At 39.8% G+C, this 16,997-nt stretch overlaps 1 protein-coding gene across 1 annotated transcript in view; it reads left to right on the forward strand.

The window, feature by feature from the left end:
* ZCCHC17 (zinc finger CCHC-type containing 17) overlaps positions 1-16,997 on the forward strand; it is a 52,715-nt gene that overhangs the window by 34,223 nt on the left and 1,495 nt on the right. The gene's annotated exons all lie outside the window — the stretch shown is intronic.

Genomic DNA, 16,997 nt, shown 5'->3' on the forward strand with positions numbered 1-16,997 from the left:
TTTTTATAGGTAATAATTAATATATACACACACATATATACATATATACACAAAATTATAGTCATCCTAGACATAATTTATACCTTACTTCTTTTATTATACTTACTAAAAGCATTTTCTGGTGTCCTTATGCGTTCTTCAAAAACTTGATTTAAGAGCCACTGTGTGATGTTTTATTTAATAACTAGAGGCCTGATGCATGAAATTTGTGCAAGGGTAGGCCCTTGCAGCCCCACCTTCGTCCGGAAGGTCATCCAGACGGTTGTTCTGCTGTTCAGTCTAATTAGCTTATTAGCTCTTTATTATATAGGATTTTTCTATTGTTGGATATTTTTTATTATTTCCAACCTAAATTTTTGGCCACCTATCTTATTGTTTTCTTTGGTTACATTCTTAAAAAGATTACTGAATTAGGGCTTTAAGGTTCTTGATACATTTTATCAAATTATTATTCCAGTAAGTGGTGGATGAGCGTGTCTGTCTCAGTGAGTTCTGTCTCTTATCTACGTAGTACTTACAGCAGAAGAATTCATAGAACAGACATTGTGGTGCACAAACACTGCATTTGTAATTTGTCGCATGATACACAGAGGAAATGAAAAACTATGCAACGGTTTGGTCAGGAGATAGTGGTTCTCATGCTGTGCAGTGTTTTTCTAATTGTGGCCAGTTATTAAGTTTGGGGGTTTTGTTTTGTTTTGTTTTGTTTAAAGCTTTAGCAAACTTTTGTTGCTGTCAACTTGTTTTCAGACATTACAAACTGAGGAATACAAAAACTGTGATCAAGTCCTTGCTCTCAGTGTGCATTATCTTACAAATTAAGTATTATCTTCACCCTGGCTGGCATGGCTCAGTGGTTAGAGTATCAGTCTGCCAATCGAAGGGTCTCAGGTTCAATACCGTCAAAGGTACATACCTGGGTTGCAGGTTCCCTGCCGTGGTTGGGTTGCGTGTGAGAGGCAATCAATCAATCAATAAATAAATAAAGTATCTTCCAGTGAGGATTAACAACAACAACAAAAAAGTCTTCATTCTATAGGTGAGAAAATGGGTGTATTTTAACATTATAAGAATTAGCCAAATATATGAATAATAATTTATTGATCTGTATTTTCTCTCCCTGGGTGATAACATCCTTTCTAAGACTTTGTCTCAATGACGTCCACTTATCTAATTAGTATCTCAAACTTTGGCTTCGAGTCCATCAGATGTAAATTTGAGGCCCATACCAGCTATGTAACTTTGGGCTCTCTAACTTCAATTAATTTTCAAAGTGGGATTGTTCTGGTCTTTGATGAGAGTGTTCTTGCAGAGGGATACCCAGCTCCCAAAAATAGATATAAAGTACTGACAAATAAGTGCTTAATTAATGTTGGCCATTGTAACTACCATTATCGCTTCTTTAGCCCTCCTTCCTACACATACACACACATACTCATCCCCATCACCATAAAAACAACAACCCAAACTCTGGTTTCTATCCTTCTGTCTTGCATTACTTGTTTTAATGATACCTCAATTATATTTTTTCCACTCCCACTGCTACTGTGCATTTCATCCTCTCACAGCTCATATTTAGACTATTGAACTAGTTTAGGGAAATTTTTAAAATGTATATTTTGTTGCCAACCTCTTAGTATCAAGTTCACAGACCCTGGCCTCTGACTTTGTTTTAAAAGCACCTTCTTTATCTCATTGATTGATTCTCTTCATTATCATGATTTTTCACCCTCTGCTTTAACTCTGAATGTTGGAGTGCACCAAGGCTGTCTTATTACTCCCTTCTCTTCTCTGGCTACCTTATCCCTAGGTAATCTCTTCCTGTCCTGTGGTTTTGCATACAATTTTATGCGAATAATCCCCGAGTTAAGTGTTTGTATCCTTTTTAAAAAATCCATATCTGTAATTCTATCCCTCACTTTTTCTCTGGAACCTTAGATTTAGATATTCGACTGCCCACTTGACATCTTTGACCAAACTTAACACACCCCAAATTTTAAAATTTCCTACCCAAAGCTGCTCCTACATTCTGCTCTATCTCAGTGAATAGATCACCATTCACCCAGTTGCTTAAGCCAAAATCTGCAGCCTTTGGGTATATTTGTTTTTTAATTGTGGTAAAATACAGATAACATAAATTTTATCATCTTAACCATTTTGAAAGTGTACATTCTTTGACATGAAGTAAATTCATACTGCTGTGCAATCAGTACTGCCATTTATTTCCAGAACTCTTTTCATCTTGCAAAACTGAAAGTCTATACACGGTAAACAATAATTCCTCATTTTCGCCTGCCCCAACCCCTGGTAACCACTATTTTGCTTCTGTCTCTATGATTTAGACTTCCCTAGAAACCTCATTAAGTGGAATCATACAGTCTTTGTCTTTTTGTGACTCTCTTGTTTGACGTAGTATAATGTCCTCAGGGTGTAGCATGTGTCAGAATCTTCTTAATATTTCATGTATGTATATACCATATTTTACTTATTCATTCATTGTTGACACTTGGGTTGCTTCCACCTTTTGGCTGTTGTGAATAATGCTGCTATAAATATAGTTGTACAAATATTTCTTCCAGACCTTGCTTTCCATTCCTTTGGGAATATACCCAGAAGTAGAGTTGCTGGATCATATATGGTGATCCTATTTTGAAAAATTTTTTCTTTTTAAGGAATCACCGTACTGTTTTTCACAGTGACTGCACCATTTCACATTCCTACCAACAGTGCAGAGGGTTCCAATAGAGTGTAGTGTTTTATAATTGTCACTTAGGTAAAAGTGGATGGTGGTGGTGTTTAGTTCTTTTATGTCTTTTCTCATTTAATATTTTTTAAAATATATATTTTATTGATTTTTTACAGAGAGGAAGGGAGAGGGATAGAGAGTTAGAAACATCGATGAGAGAGAAACATCGATCAGCTGCCTCTTGCACTCCCCATACTGGGGATGTGCCCCTAACCAAGGTACTTGCCCCTGACGGGAATCGAACCTGGGACCCTTGAGTCCACAGGCCGATGCTCTATCCACTGAGCCAAACCAGCTAGGGCACTCATTTAATTTTTTAATTCCCCAAAGAGGGTTGTTAAAATATCCAATCAGACCATATATCTTCCTGTTTAAAATTCTTCCATGATGCCCTAGCCAGTTTGCCTCAGTGGATAGAGCATTGGCCTGTGGCCCTGGTCAGAGCTTGTGCAAGAGGCAACTAATTGATGTGGTTCTCTCACATTGATGTTTCTCTCTCTTTCCCTCTCTCTTCCACTCTTCCTAAAAATCAATGGAAAAATATCCTCTTGCAAGGATCAACAACAGCAACAAAAAATCTTTAGTGATTTTTCCATTATACTTAAAATCCAGAATGCCTCCTGTGAAAACAAACGTCTAACCCTATTCCTTTTCAGCTACAACCTTTAGCAGGTAGTAACTTATATCTAGCTAAAACATTGTTTTGTCTTTTTTATGTATTTATTATTTTTTATTATATATTTTTTATTGATTTCAGAGAAGAAGGGAGAGGGAGCGAGAGATAGGAACATTAATGATGTGAATCATTGATCAGTTGCCACCTGCATGCCCCAAAAAGGGATTGAGCCCACAAGCCAGGCATGTGCCCTTGACCGAAATCGAACCCAGGACCCTTCAGTCCACAGGCCGACGCTCTATCCACTGAGCCAAACTAGCTAGGGCTATGTGTTTATTTTTATAGTTATCTTCTATGTACGACAAGGGATGTAAGATTTATATCTACAGTTGTGTTATAAAGTTTCCCTTTTCAAAAAAAACTTTTTAAAGTAAAAAGAAAAATAATAAAATTTTAAGTAAACAAATAGCAAGTTGTAAACACATGGAAGAAAAATTGTGGCAATATTATAGCAGTAACTAACACTTGGGAAACACTGATTTAGAGCAGTGGTGGTATTATTTTAGTTTGGTAATATTCTGTGAATCAAAGAAATAGAAATTAACAAAAGCTCCTGCTTCTAGTGCAGGGGTGGGCAAACTTTTTGACTCGAGGGCCACAATGGGTTTTTTAACTGGACCGGAGGGCCGGAACAAAAGCATGGATGGAGTATTTGTGTGAACTAATATAAATTCAAAGTAAAGGAGCGGAGGGGAGAGCAAGAGAACCCTCCGCTCTTTCGGCTCCGCGGGCCGGATAGAATAGCCGAACGGGCCGGATCCAGCCCACGGGCCATAGTTTGCCCACGGCTGTTCTAGTGCCTTCCAGAAGCCTTCTGCAAACTTTTAGCATTGCCAGATTTAGCCTAGTTCCTTCACAGAGGCAACCCTGGATCCACCCATCCTGAAGTATTGCTTTATTTTGAACATAGGACTTGGCTTTACATACCTTTATTTCTTGAAGTTTCTGAAGCTTCCTTGTAGAGATCTGAGGACTTGATTTAAAGAGAGAAAAGGGAGGTTTCCACTACATAATTTTATTATCCTATACTAGAGGCCTGATGCATGAAATTCATGCAAGAGTAGGCCTTCCTTCCCCTGGCTGATGGCACCGGCTTCCCTCCAGCACCCGGAACCCTGGCTTCCCTCGCAGCCCCGGCTTTGTCCGGAAGGTCGTCTGGTCTAATTAGCATGTTATGCTTTTTTTTTTTTTTTTTAAATATATTTTATTGGTTTTTTACAGAGAGGAAAGGAGAGGGATAGAAAGTTAGAAACATCGATGAGAGAGAAACATCGATCAGCTGCCTCCTGCACATCTCCCACTGGAGACGTGCCGCAACCAAGGTACGTGCCCTTGACCGGAATCAAACCCGGGACCTTTCAGTCCGCAGGCCGACGCTCTATCCACCGAGCCAAACCGGTTTCGGCATGTTATGCTTTTATCATTGTACACTAGTGGCCCGATGCACAAATGAAGATTCGTGCAAGAATGGGCCTTTGTTCCCCTGGCTGCCGGCACCGCCTTCACTCTGGCTGGAGCAGCCTTTCTGCTCCGGCCCGGAGCCCCCTTTCTGCCTTCCCATGCTGCCCAGAGGCAAGGAGCGGCTGGTGTGGTGCGGAACGCCTACTTCCCGCCCCACCCCCGGCTGCTCAGTGCCTGTGTATGCAAATTAACCCGCCATCTTTGTTGTGTTAATTTGCATACTCCTAATTGTCTGGTGGGCGTTGCGAAGGTACGGTCAATTAGCATGTTACTCTTTTATTAGGTAGATAATAAAAGGCTAATATGCAAATCGACCAAACGGCGGAAATGACCAGTCACTATGATGCACACTGACCACCAGGGGGCACATGCTCAACGCAGGAGCTGGCCCCTCCACCCCCCCACCCCACCCCCCGCCAGTAGTCAATGCGCTCCCACAGGGGGAGCGCTGCTCAGTCAGAAGCTGGGGTCATGACTGAAGGCTGTCCTGCTGATGGCTTAGGCTTATGCCCACTAAGCCTAAGCCATCAGTTGGACATCCCCCAAGGGCTCCCAGACTGTGAGAGGGCGCAGGCCCGGGCTAAGGGACTCCCCCAAGTGCACGAATCTCATGCACTGGGCCTCTTGTTGAAATATAAAAAAAAAGAAAGGCAGTCCATAATCTGACTATTTTACCAGAATTTATATTATTGTGGCACATATTTTCTACCAGCTGTTTTCCAAATGTTTTATCTAGGTGTAATAAAAATGTATGTACAGTTTTGTTTTCTGTTTTTTTACTTTGTGATAAGCATCTTTCCGTTTTTATCACATAGTCTCAATTCCACTTATTTGAAATGGCTGTACCATATTATTATCAGGCAGGTGCTGGGGAATTGCATTTTTGGAGGCAGTAGAGGGTGGTACTTAAGAACCTGGGCAGAGGAAAACAGACTGCCCTGGTTTCATCACAGCTCTGTCCTCTCCTCATTGTGGAAGTTAGGTTAATTACTAAATTTCTCTGAATCTGTTTCCCTATTTGTGAAATGGAAATAATAAGCATCAACTTCATAAGGTTATTAGGATGCATGTAAAACTTTGAGTACAGTGCCAGGCATACAGCAAAGCTCAATGTAAGTCAGCTACTAGTAGCTGTTGGCTAAAGGCAGAAACTTTGTGGTCAGAGACTGGGTTTAAGTACAGACCTTGGGTTCAGGGTGCTCTTTATATATTCTAGATATCAATCCCTTATCCGTTATATGACTTGCAAATATTTTCTCCCATTCTGTGGATTGCCTTTTTACTCTGTTGCTAGAGTGTTGTCCCCATATACCAAGGTTGGGGGTTCGATCTCTAGTCAGGGCACATACAAGAAGCCACCAATGAATGCATAAATAAGTGGAACAACAACTCGATGGATGTTTCTCTTTCAAAAAAAAAAATTATTGCCAAATTGTGTCATGAAGCTTAAGAGTTTTATAGTTTTAACTCTTTTTTATAATTTTTTTTCTTATTGATTGATTTGAGAGAGAGAGAGAGAGAGAGATTGATATTTGTTGCTCTACTTATTTATGCATTCATTGGTTGCTTCTTGTATGTACCCTGACTGGAGATCAAACCTACAACCTTGGCACATCAGGACAATACTCTAACCAGTTGAGCCTGGCTTTGACTATAGTTTTAACTCTATATTTAGTTTCTTATCTGTTTTGAAGTTTTGTTTTTGTTTTTGTTTTTTTGTATATAGTGTAAAGTAAGGGTCTAACTTCATTTTTTTTACATGAGGATATCCAGTTTTCCTATCACCCTTTGTTGAAAAGACTGTTCTTTCCCTATTGAATGATCTTGGCATCCTTGTTGAAAAATCATTTGACTATATACCTGAGGGTTTATTTCTTACTCTCTGATCTATTCCATTGGTCTATATGTCTGTCTTTATGCTAATGCAACACTGTTTAGACTATTCATTGTAAGTTTTGAAATCAGGAAATGTGAGTTCTCCAACTTTGTTCTTCTTTTTCAAGATTATTTTGGGTATTTGTGGTTCTTTGAGATTCCGTATGAATTTTAGTATTATTTTCTATTTCTACAAAACTGTCAATGAGATTTTGATAGACCTATCAAATGTTTAGATTGCTTTGTGCATTATGGACATCTTAATCCATGAACAGATTTTTTTTTCACTTATTTGTATTGTCTTTTGATTTCTTTCAGCAGTGTTTTATAGTTTTGTATTGTCTTTTGATTTCTTTCAGCAGTGTTTTATAGTTTTCAGAGTACAGTGTTTTATAGTTTTATAGTTTGCCTCCTTAGTTAAGTTTATTCCTAAATATGTTATTCTTTTTTTTTTTTTTAATATATTTTATTGATATTTTACAGAGAGGAAGAGAGAGGGATAGAGAGCTAGAAACATCGATGACAGAGAAACATCGATCAGCTGCCTCCTGCACACCTCCCCCTGGAGATGTGCCTGCAACCAAGGTACATGCCCTTGACCGGAATCGAACCCGGGACCCTTCAGTCCGCAGGCCGACGCTCTATCCACTGAGCCAAACCGGTTTCGGCTATGTTATTCTTTTTGATGTTATTGTAAATAGAATTTTTTTCTTAATTTTTTTTTTTTTTTTTTTTTGGATTGCTCATTGTTAATGTCTAGAAATGCAACTGATTTGGGAGTGTTGATTTTTGTATTCTGCAACTTTGTTGAATTCATTTATTAGTTCTAACAGGTGTTTGTTTTTGGTGTGGGATCTTTAAGATTTTTTGCATATGAGATCATGTCTGCAAACAGGTAATTTTCTTTAGTAGAGCTAGATTTTTAACTCTGCTTTTATTTATATGTTCCAGGAATTTTTCTTTCTCTTTTAACCTTTCAGAATCTAAATGGTATTTGCCAGAATCCTAAAGTGGTTCTGTGGATATCTCATTTCTGTGGATCTTTGGTTAAGTTGTTTTTTCATTGCTTAATATACCTGGTGCAATTAGTTATTGCTTTGCTTCTAAGGCTGCTTTGAGATACATATTTCAGTTTTCTAAAACAATTACCTAGCATGTGCTAGATACGAAGCTCTTTATGCTCTGCTTAGTGATTATCCTACCCATTATCCTACCCTCCATCGCTCTTCACTTATTAGAGGAATGGTCTATGAACAATGGCAGTAATAATCATCATAATGTAAGTTAAAATATCTTTGTGTATATGAACTTCTAACTCATGAGTCCGCTTTGTTTAAAAAGTGTTCTAGGGCCGAAACCGGTTTGGCTCCGTGGATAGAGCGTCGGCCTGGGGACTCAAGGGTCCCAGGTTCGATTCCGGTCAAGGGCATATACCTTGGTTGCGGGCACATCCCCAGTAGGAGGTGTGCAGGAGGCAGCTGATCGATGTTTCTCTCTCATCGATGTTTCTAGCTCTCTATCCCTCTCCCTTCCTCTCTGTGAAATATCAATAAAATATATTTTAAAAAAAATAAATAAAAAAATAAAAAGTGTTCTAGGGATTTCAAACCATTAAAACCTCCCCATTGATGTGCACTGTTTTCCCCAAGATATCATGTAGCATCATCTTTTCACCTCATTGTTAATCCCTTCATTATCTTTTATGCCTTACATAAAATACTTTTATATTTTTATTTTGTTTTATGCCTATAGAACTCTATTATAGACTTCTATAATTGTGTTATTATGCCACAGTTTTAGCTATTAGGAAAATGGAGATTAAGAAAAGTGTCTCTCTGACCTGAAGTCACACAACTATAAAAGATAGTGCTGAAATATGAACCCAGATCTTCAGATTACTAACCCAATATTATTTTTTTGTACACCACACTTCAACCATTAATTCATGTAGCTCTTCAATTATTTATCTAAACAAATATGTATTGAGTGTCTCACATGGATCTGTTTTGTATTGTGTTAGGTGCTTGAGATATCGGGACTCAGAGGGCACTTTCTTTGCTAGTTTTTGCCCTGTCACCAACTATTAGCAACCATTTGATGTTATCTTTTGTTCACAACTGTAAATCAAGATTCTAGGCCTCCTGTCTGTTTTCTTTTACCCTCTAAATCTTTGATTCCAACAGGAGTTTGGTTTCCTTATCAGTAAAATCTTCTAATTCAGCTGGATGTTTTGGAGTGTGTAAGAATGTTAGATTTGGATACCTGTTCTAACAAGAGTTGACTCTGGGAGCCAAATGTGGAACTGAGTAGGTTCATCTGAAGGGGGATGCCTTCTGCAGTCCATGTTGCCAAATAAAATTGTGGGTAGCAGGAATGCCTAGTGTGTGGAAGGCATATATGGTGGACAACTCACAATGAAATAAAGGTCATACATAGCACCTACACTCAAGCAGCTAATCGCATAAGGAGAACGATAAGCAGCCAAAGTATATCTGGTGGCAAAGGACAGACACTCACTACAAGGGGATTTTTGGATCTCACAGAAATCCAATGATAGGCAGTGAAGTATGGCTGGGCCACCCAGAACTGGAATCAGAAAGGAACAGGCTATTGGGCTCTCATCCCTGCTTCTTCACATGACTGCTTCATTGTCCCACTTTCTGCAGTCTGGTGAAAGGGAATGCTTAATGTAAAACCTCTAAGGCAGGAGAAGGTGCTAGGCATGTTGGGGAACCAGGAAATGGCCCAGGATAAAGAAAGGATGTCACCTGTTCCAAATAATGGCTGGCACATAATAGGCATGCACTAGCTACCTTTGAATAGTCTCCATGATCTCTGCTATCTGTATAGCTCCTCTGGTTCCATTGCTCAGTGAAACCTGCCCTCAGTTTGGAGAGTAATGGGGACTGACTCCTACTCCTGCTGGTAGGTAGTAATGAAGGGAGCGGGGGCAGGAGTAAGAAAATCTCCTAGTCCTGAGCCCCCCAACTCTTTTTAAAAAGAGGAAAGATGTGTGGGATCTGAAGAGAAACCAGATTACCCCCTCCCAAACTCTTTTTATCAAGTATGCATGTATTGAATGTATAACCTTGTCCAAAAATCTAGTATGCGTTGGTTTAGTTCTACATACCGATTTGGTACCATGACAATTTTTATTCCAGTGTCTGAAAACTGTAAGTGATTTTTGTTGGGCATAATTAGGGCAAGAGGAAACTGTTTTTCAAATGGAAATGGGATATGAAGTGGTTGGCAAAATTCAAATAGAGGTTTTTGTAATGAAGCCCTGAAAATTTTTCCAGGAACCTATGGTCTGGGCTTTGCTGGCATATGCCATCATGAGTCTTTCTGAATCAGTGCTATATTTTGAGCAAGCATGTGCCTCGAGTCTCAGGCTGTCCACTGATTATAGTGAAGTTTAGCTATGTTTGATCCAGAATATAATTTTATTCTTTTGATGTGGCTACTATCATTACTTTCTGCTGAATTATATATGGAAGAACAGAAAGAGGAATGTCATCCCTTGGATGCAAGCCTGGCTCTGTCCTGTTGTCCAGAGAACTTCTGGTGCCCATCTGAGAGAGAGATTGCCAGCCCTGGGTCCATTTTGCTTGAGCACCGAGTCATCCACTCTTCACAATCTGTCCAATTTCCCACTATCATCTCTCACAGTCCCTTCCCATACACTGTATTCCAAGCTGATTCATTAAAAGAGCATCTGCTGCCCTGGCTGGTGTGGCTCAGTGGTTGAGCATCGCCCCATGCACCAAAAAGGCCATTGGTTCGATTCCCGGTTGGGGCACATGCCTGGGTTGCGGACTTGATCCCCAATGATGTTTCTCTTTCACGTGGATGTTTCTCTCTCTCCTTCTCCCTTCTTCTCTCTCTAAAATCAATAAAGAAAAAGCATATTAAAAAAGCATCTACTGTGTGCCAAGCTCTGTTCTGGTCGCTGCAAGTACAATAGTGAATGAAACAGGTAAAATCCCTGTTTTCATGTACCTACATTCTGACAGGGTCACAGACAATAAATTGCTAAACCAAATACAAAATAGTACTAATATGTCCAGTAGTGATAGGTTTTATGGAGAAAAATTAATTTGGTTATGAGAGATAGGGAGTACTAGAATGGGGGCAGGTGGGATAGGTGACTTGACATTTAGGGTGGTAAGGGCAGGCCTTTTTCATAAAGCACCATTTGAGTGGATATTTGAAGAAAGTGAGAAAGCGAGCTACTCATAAGTGGAGACAGAGCTTTTCAGTAAGTACAATAGCCGGATGTTGGCATGTTTCAGGAACAGTAAAGAGGCTGGTGTAGCTGGAGTGAAGTGAATGAGAAGAGAGGAAGTTAGAGGAAGCCCAGGGCTATCTGGAAGAATATGAAGACTTCACCTTTCATGTGGAGTAAGATGAATGTCAGAGGTTTTGACTAGATGGATGACATGTTCTAATTTACCTTTTAAGAGAATTATTTTGGCTGCTATGTGTAAATTAGATAGAAAGCACGAGTGGGAGCAATTAATGGCCATAGTTAATAACCCAGGTGAGAAGATGGTGGCTTAGACTAGAATGAGGGTGGGGGTGGTGAGAAGGGAATTGAAGTGTGGCTCAATTTTGAAGGTAGAGCTGACAGAACTTGTTGAGTAATTAGTTATGAGTTAGGAAAGAGAACAGTTAAAGATGACTAACTGGAAGATTTGAGTTAAGAGGAGAACGAATGCAGAAGAATGGGAGTGGGGTTTAGTGTGAGTTGCTATATATGAATATGGGAAAGAAAGCTGGGAGTAGCCCTAACCATTTTGGCTCAGTGGATAGAGCGTTAGCCTGCCGACTCAGGGGTCCCGGGTTCGATTCCGGTCAAGGGCATGTACCTTGGTTGCAGGCACATCCCCAGTAGGGGGTGTGCAGGAGGCAGCTGATTGATGTTTCTCTCTCATCGATGTTTCTGACTCTCTCTCCCTTTCCCTTCCTCTCTGTAAAAAAGCAATAAAATATATTTTTTAAAAAAAGAAAGCTGGGAGTAGGTTTGGGAGGAGGCAAGACATGTGAGTTGGGATGCCTATCAGATATACACATAGATGTGTAGAGTAGGCAGTTGGATGTATAATTCAGAGTTAAAGGAGAGGCTCAGGTAAGAGATACAAATTTAGAGAGAATATAGTCAATAGTGTAACAACTTTGTATGATGACAGAAGGTAACTGGACTTATTGTGGGTTTCACTTTGTAATGTATGTAAATATTGAATCACCACATTGTATATCTGAAACTAATGTAATATTGTAAGTCAATTATATTTTATTTTTTAAAAAGAGACACGAATTTGGGATACATATAGATGGTATTTAAATTCATATATGAGATCACCTGGAGAGTAAATATAGGGAAGAGATGGGGTTTGAGGACTTGAGCCCCAGAGTGCTCTAACTTTTATAGATATTATGGAGATGAGGATGAACCAGCAAAGAAGATTGAAAAGGAACAGCCAGGGAAGTCGTCGGAAAAATAAGAGAATGTGGTAGATGAAATGAGGAATGTGTTGTAAGGAAAATGGACTCTGTTGAATGCAACTGATCAAGTAAATGAGGCCCAAGAATTGACCATGGATTTGGCTATGGGAAGGTCATGGGTAACTTTGACAAGAGCTATTTCAGTAAAATGGTGGGGTAACAACCTGGTTAAAGTAGTTCAGAGGGTTTTTGTTTGTTTGTTTATTGTTGGGAATGAGTCAGTAAAGAGAAAAAATTGATGCAAAAGAGAGGGGACAATCCCTGGACCGATGCTGAGTAGGAGAGAAGGGATGGGATCCAGTGCATAGTTAATAAGCCACACAGGATACTTTGTCACTCTTGAAAGATCCTTCAAGCATTTGCCTCATTCTGTCTTCCCTTTGGCTGGAAGGCCCTTGCTTCCTTTCCTCTATCAACACTACCACCATGCCACCTGCCAAAACCAATCCTTCAAGAACATAATACATACATATCCTTCATGAAGCCATCCTCAAATTCGTCGGGCATGATTGATTTCTCTCCCTTGCGTGTTCATGGCATGTTTTTTGTACTTTTTTTACATCACTTCTATAGACTGCCTAGTATCTTAATTAGTCTTTCTCCTTAATTAGATAATTTGTTCCTTGAAGGTTCCTGGTTCCTAATTTCTGACCTCATTCAACTATTACAAAAGACTAATCAGTAGCTATTTCTGGCTCATAGAAGGTACTCAGTAAATATTTGATGAATAAATGTACTATATGATTGTAAGGAGTTATTTCCCTTGTTTGATGAGGTTGGCTTAGGTTTGGAGGAATGGTGCCAGGCTCCACTCAATGAGTGTGTTTACTTTGCATCTACTATTAGTGCAAATAGTACTCTCTGTCTGAATTCTATTAAAAAATTGTGTGTTCTCATCACCTCAGCCACACTGTATGTAACTATGGGTCTTTGAAGAACTTCGTAGATAGTAAAGTTCAGTAAATATTTGTGAGTTGATTAATAAAACTTTTCTTCTGGTCTTACCTTTTCCAATATATGATAAACTGGTGCCTTAGAGGCAACTTCTAGCAAGGAATCACCCTCTATCCCAGCAATTTTCAGCCCTTTTCACCTCATGACACACATAAACTAATTACTAAAATTCTGCAGCACACCAAAAAATATAGTGTCTTTTTTTTCCCCCAGACTGACAAAAAGTGTAGGTATAATTTTGATCATTTACACTGGACAGCTATTGTTGTGTTGTCTGTTGTCATTTTTTTATTTGAAAATCTAAGGGAAAAGGGTCAGTGCCCCTGACTAAGTAGTCAGGTATTGCATGTTTTAAAAATTCTTGCAGCACATCGGTTAGAAATTGCTGTTCTTATCTTAGTTCCCAAAAGTTTACCCAGAGAATCAATTGGAGAATCAAATTATCTCTTCAGAGGCAATCATTTCTCAAGAATAATTCTTAAGAATAAATAATAATAATAATAAAGTGCTTGCTTGTTTGATTTCTTTCCAAATCAGTGCCTTTTAGTTGGGAAGTACTAAGTTATTGCCTATAATCTAGACAGGGCTCAAAAGAACATCCACATTGGGACCTCCAGCCTGAGTCAAATACAGTTTCTACCACTTGGACAAGTCACATTATCTCAGTCAACATCTCTGAAGTTATAAGTCTTGCCTAAAAATATAGGGATAATAGTGGCCACTAAATAGATTTGCTGTGAAGCTTAAAGAATGTGTGGAAATTGCCTAGCTCAGCGTCTAGAAAAGTAAGTATTCAGTAAATGTTAGCTGCTGTTATTCCCCTTTCACAGTTATTCCCATTTCAGTTTTTGCTTTGGTTTTTCTCTTACACTGGGTTGCTACTATACTGTTTCAGAACTGTAGAAAAAACGGGTGGGCTAGCTGATGTGGCACGGGATATGTGATTTTCCTAGAGAGCAGTTTTGAGCAGTGGCTTCTTTCCCATGTCCCTCCTGGCCTGTTTACCAAGGGCTCACACCCCTGGGTCATTTCTTTACCCTTTATCTTCTCCACTTCCCCCATGAATGCAGTTGAGGAACCACAAGTTAGTTTCACTTTTGGTGGCTGTCCATCTTCTTCTACCCTAACTCCCAACTTTCCTTTTGAACTACAACTTCTGAAGTGATTGTTCTTCTCTAGCTCAAGGTTAGACACACAATGAAAATGATGCCATCTGCTGGAATACTAGATTTTCTTTGCTTGAGTTGCAGAAGACATTTTGCATCAAGATTGAGGTCTGTTATTCCTCCTTGCTAAGTAGTGTACATGTCATAGCATGCCAAAGTTCTCAAATGATTTGTTTTTCTCTTTGTTTCTTCTGAGTCTGCATCTTTGAAAGAGATTAAAGTGGGAATAATGCCAAACTCTGAGTAAGAAAGTACCACATTCTCATCACTATAGGGTCAACTCATTGTACTTCTCTGCTTTGCAGTTTTCTCATTTATAAAATGGGACTAATAATTTCTGAACTTTGACCTTACCAGATTGTTATTATAAGGGATGCAGCCCAACCTGTGTTGCTCAGTGGTAGTGCATTGACCCATGCACTGAGAGGTCGCCGGTTCAATTCCTGGTCAGGGCATATGCCCAGGTTGTGGGCTCAATCCCCCATGAGCATGCAGGAAGCAGCCCATCTATGTTTCTCTCTAACTCTCCCTTCCTCTCTCTGAAATCAATAAAACTATTTATTTATTTATTTTTATTGATTTCAGAGAGGAAGAGAGAGGGAGAGATAGAAACATCAGTGATGAGAGAGAATCATTGATCGGCTGCCTCCTGCACGTCCCCTACTGGGGATCGAGCAACCCAGGCGTGTGCCCTTGACCGGAATTGAACCTGGGACCTTTCAGTCCACAGGCCGATGCTCTATCCACTGAGCCAAACCAGCTAGGGCAAAAATATATATTTTTTAAAAAGGGTAAGGGATGCAGTTGGTTGGAGCATTGTCCTGTACACAAGAAAGGTTTCGAGTTCTGTCTCCAGTCGGCACATCTGATGGATGTATCTCTCATACATGGATCTCTCACTCTCCTCTCTCTTTCTCTCTATCTCTTTCTCTCTCTCTCTCCCTCCCTCCCACCCTCCTTCCCTTCCTCTCTTTCTAGAATCAATGGAAACATATCTTCAGATGGCAATTAAAAAAAAAAGGCCTGGCTGGTATGGCTTAGTGGTTGAGCATTGACCTGTGAACCAGGAAGTCATGGTTCAATTCCTGGTCAGGGCACGTCCTGGTTGCGGACTCGATCCCCAGTGTGGGGCGTGCAGGAGATAGCTGATCAATGATTTTCTCTCATCATTGATGTTTCTATATTTCTCTCCCTCTCCCTTCTTCTCTGAAATCAATAAAAATATATTTTGAAAAAAGATAGGGGATGCAGAGAGCTTGATAAACTAGTGCTACTGGATGTAAGGAAGTATTATTACTCTCGTTCCTCATGTATTTTTCCAGGTTGGGCCAGGCTTTGGGGGAATGGGTGCCAGATTCTGCATTTGCTTATTTACTTCCCCAGGACCCTGCCTTACCTAAGGGGCAGAGCCTGGTGAGACTCCATGTCTGTGATGGGCTTCCATGATCTTGCCACCCAGGAAGGTGCAGTACCATAAGCCAAACCTTTGATTTGCCAACTTTCAGCTCCTCCCAGCCATGGCTCCTATAGCTTGGTAATGTGGGCCTAGGAAGCTTCCCTTCTCTACTTTATTGGAGACTCCAAAAATTTTTTTGTTTAATCTCTCAAAACTTTGGCTTATCTGCCATAGATACATAGCCAGACTATCAGAACATTCTGGGAGTTCTCTGAAATGAGATAATACAATACTTCTAGCTACCCCTGAGTGTCTACCATGTATCAGGGACTATAGTTAGAATTTGTCTTGTGTAATACTCATAGCATCCTTTGAAGTAGGTATTTATCACTTGCAATTTACTAAAAAGAAAACTAAGGTTCAAAAAAATCTCTTGTTTCAAGTCACATAGCTAGTAAGTGATCATCATATCACGAGGCCTCCAGCACTATATAGGAAGAGGGACTGTATGCTACAGAGGAAAATTCAGATTTCCAGTCCTGTGATTTACATGCAGATCCCAACCCTGCCTGTGGGATCTGAGGCAAGTGGCTTTCAACTTCTCCAGCCACAGATACTATCTCATTAAATCTTAACCACAGCCATGTGACCTCTCTCTCGCTTTTTTTTTTTCTTCTATTCTTATCTGTTTACATTTGAGGAAACTTGGTAAAGGTGAAATAATGTGCCCAAGGTTACAGAATAGAATAATAGAATAGTAAGTGGCAAAGCCAGAGCTCAAGTCTGTGTCTAATACCTGGTTTGGTGTTCTCTCTCTCTCTCTCTCTCTCTCTCTCTCTCTCTCTCTCTGCCAGCTCCTAAGACGTGGTGCATCACTTAGGCAAACTCACAGCTTTCAGGATGCTGGTTGAAAGCCTATAGGAGCAGAGCTTCGTGCTCTTCCATTCTCTTTCTTTCTTTTCCCATAATCTCTCCTTCTTAGAAACCTTACTAAGGCAATGTAAACATTTACAATTCAAGAAGGTTTATGCAAAGCTTAAAAACTGCCCAGCGCACCCCACAAAAGCCTGGGAACCTGCCTCCCATATTTTGTATGAGTTTGCACTGTTACTCTGGCAGCAGGGTGTAGTGGGTAGTTTTGAGGAAGTTCTTCCTTAATTTTTTCTTTATCAATAAAATCTTGTAAGATTATTATGAAGGTTAGAGATGATAAGTATT

The sequence above is a fragment of the Plecotus auritus genome (assembly GCF_963455305.1).
Source record: "Plecotus auritus genome assembly, chromosome: 2".
Classification (NCBI taxonomy): Eukaryota; Metazoa; Chordata; class Mammalia; order Chiroptera; family Vespertilionidae; genus Plecotus; species Plecotus auritus.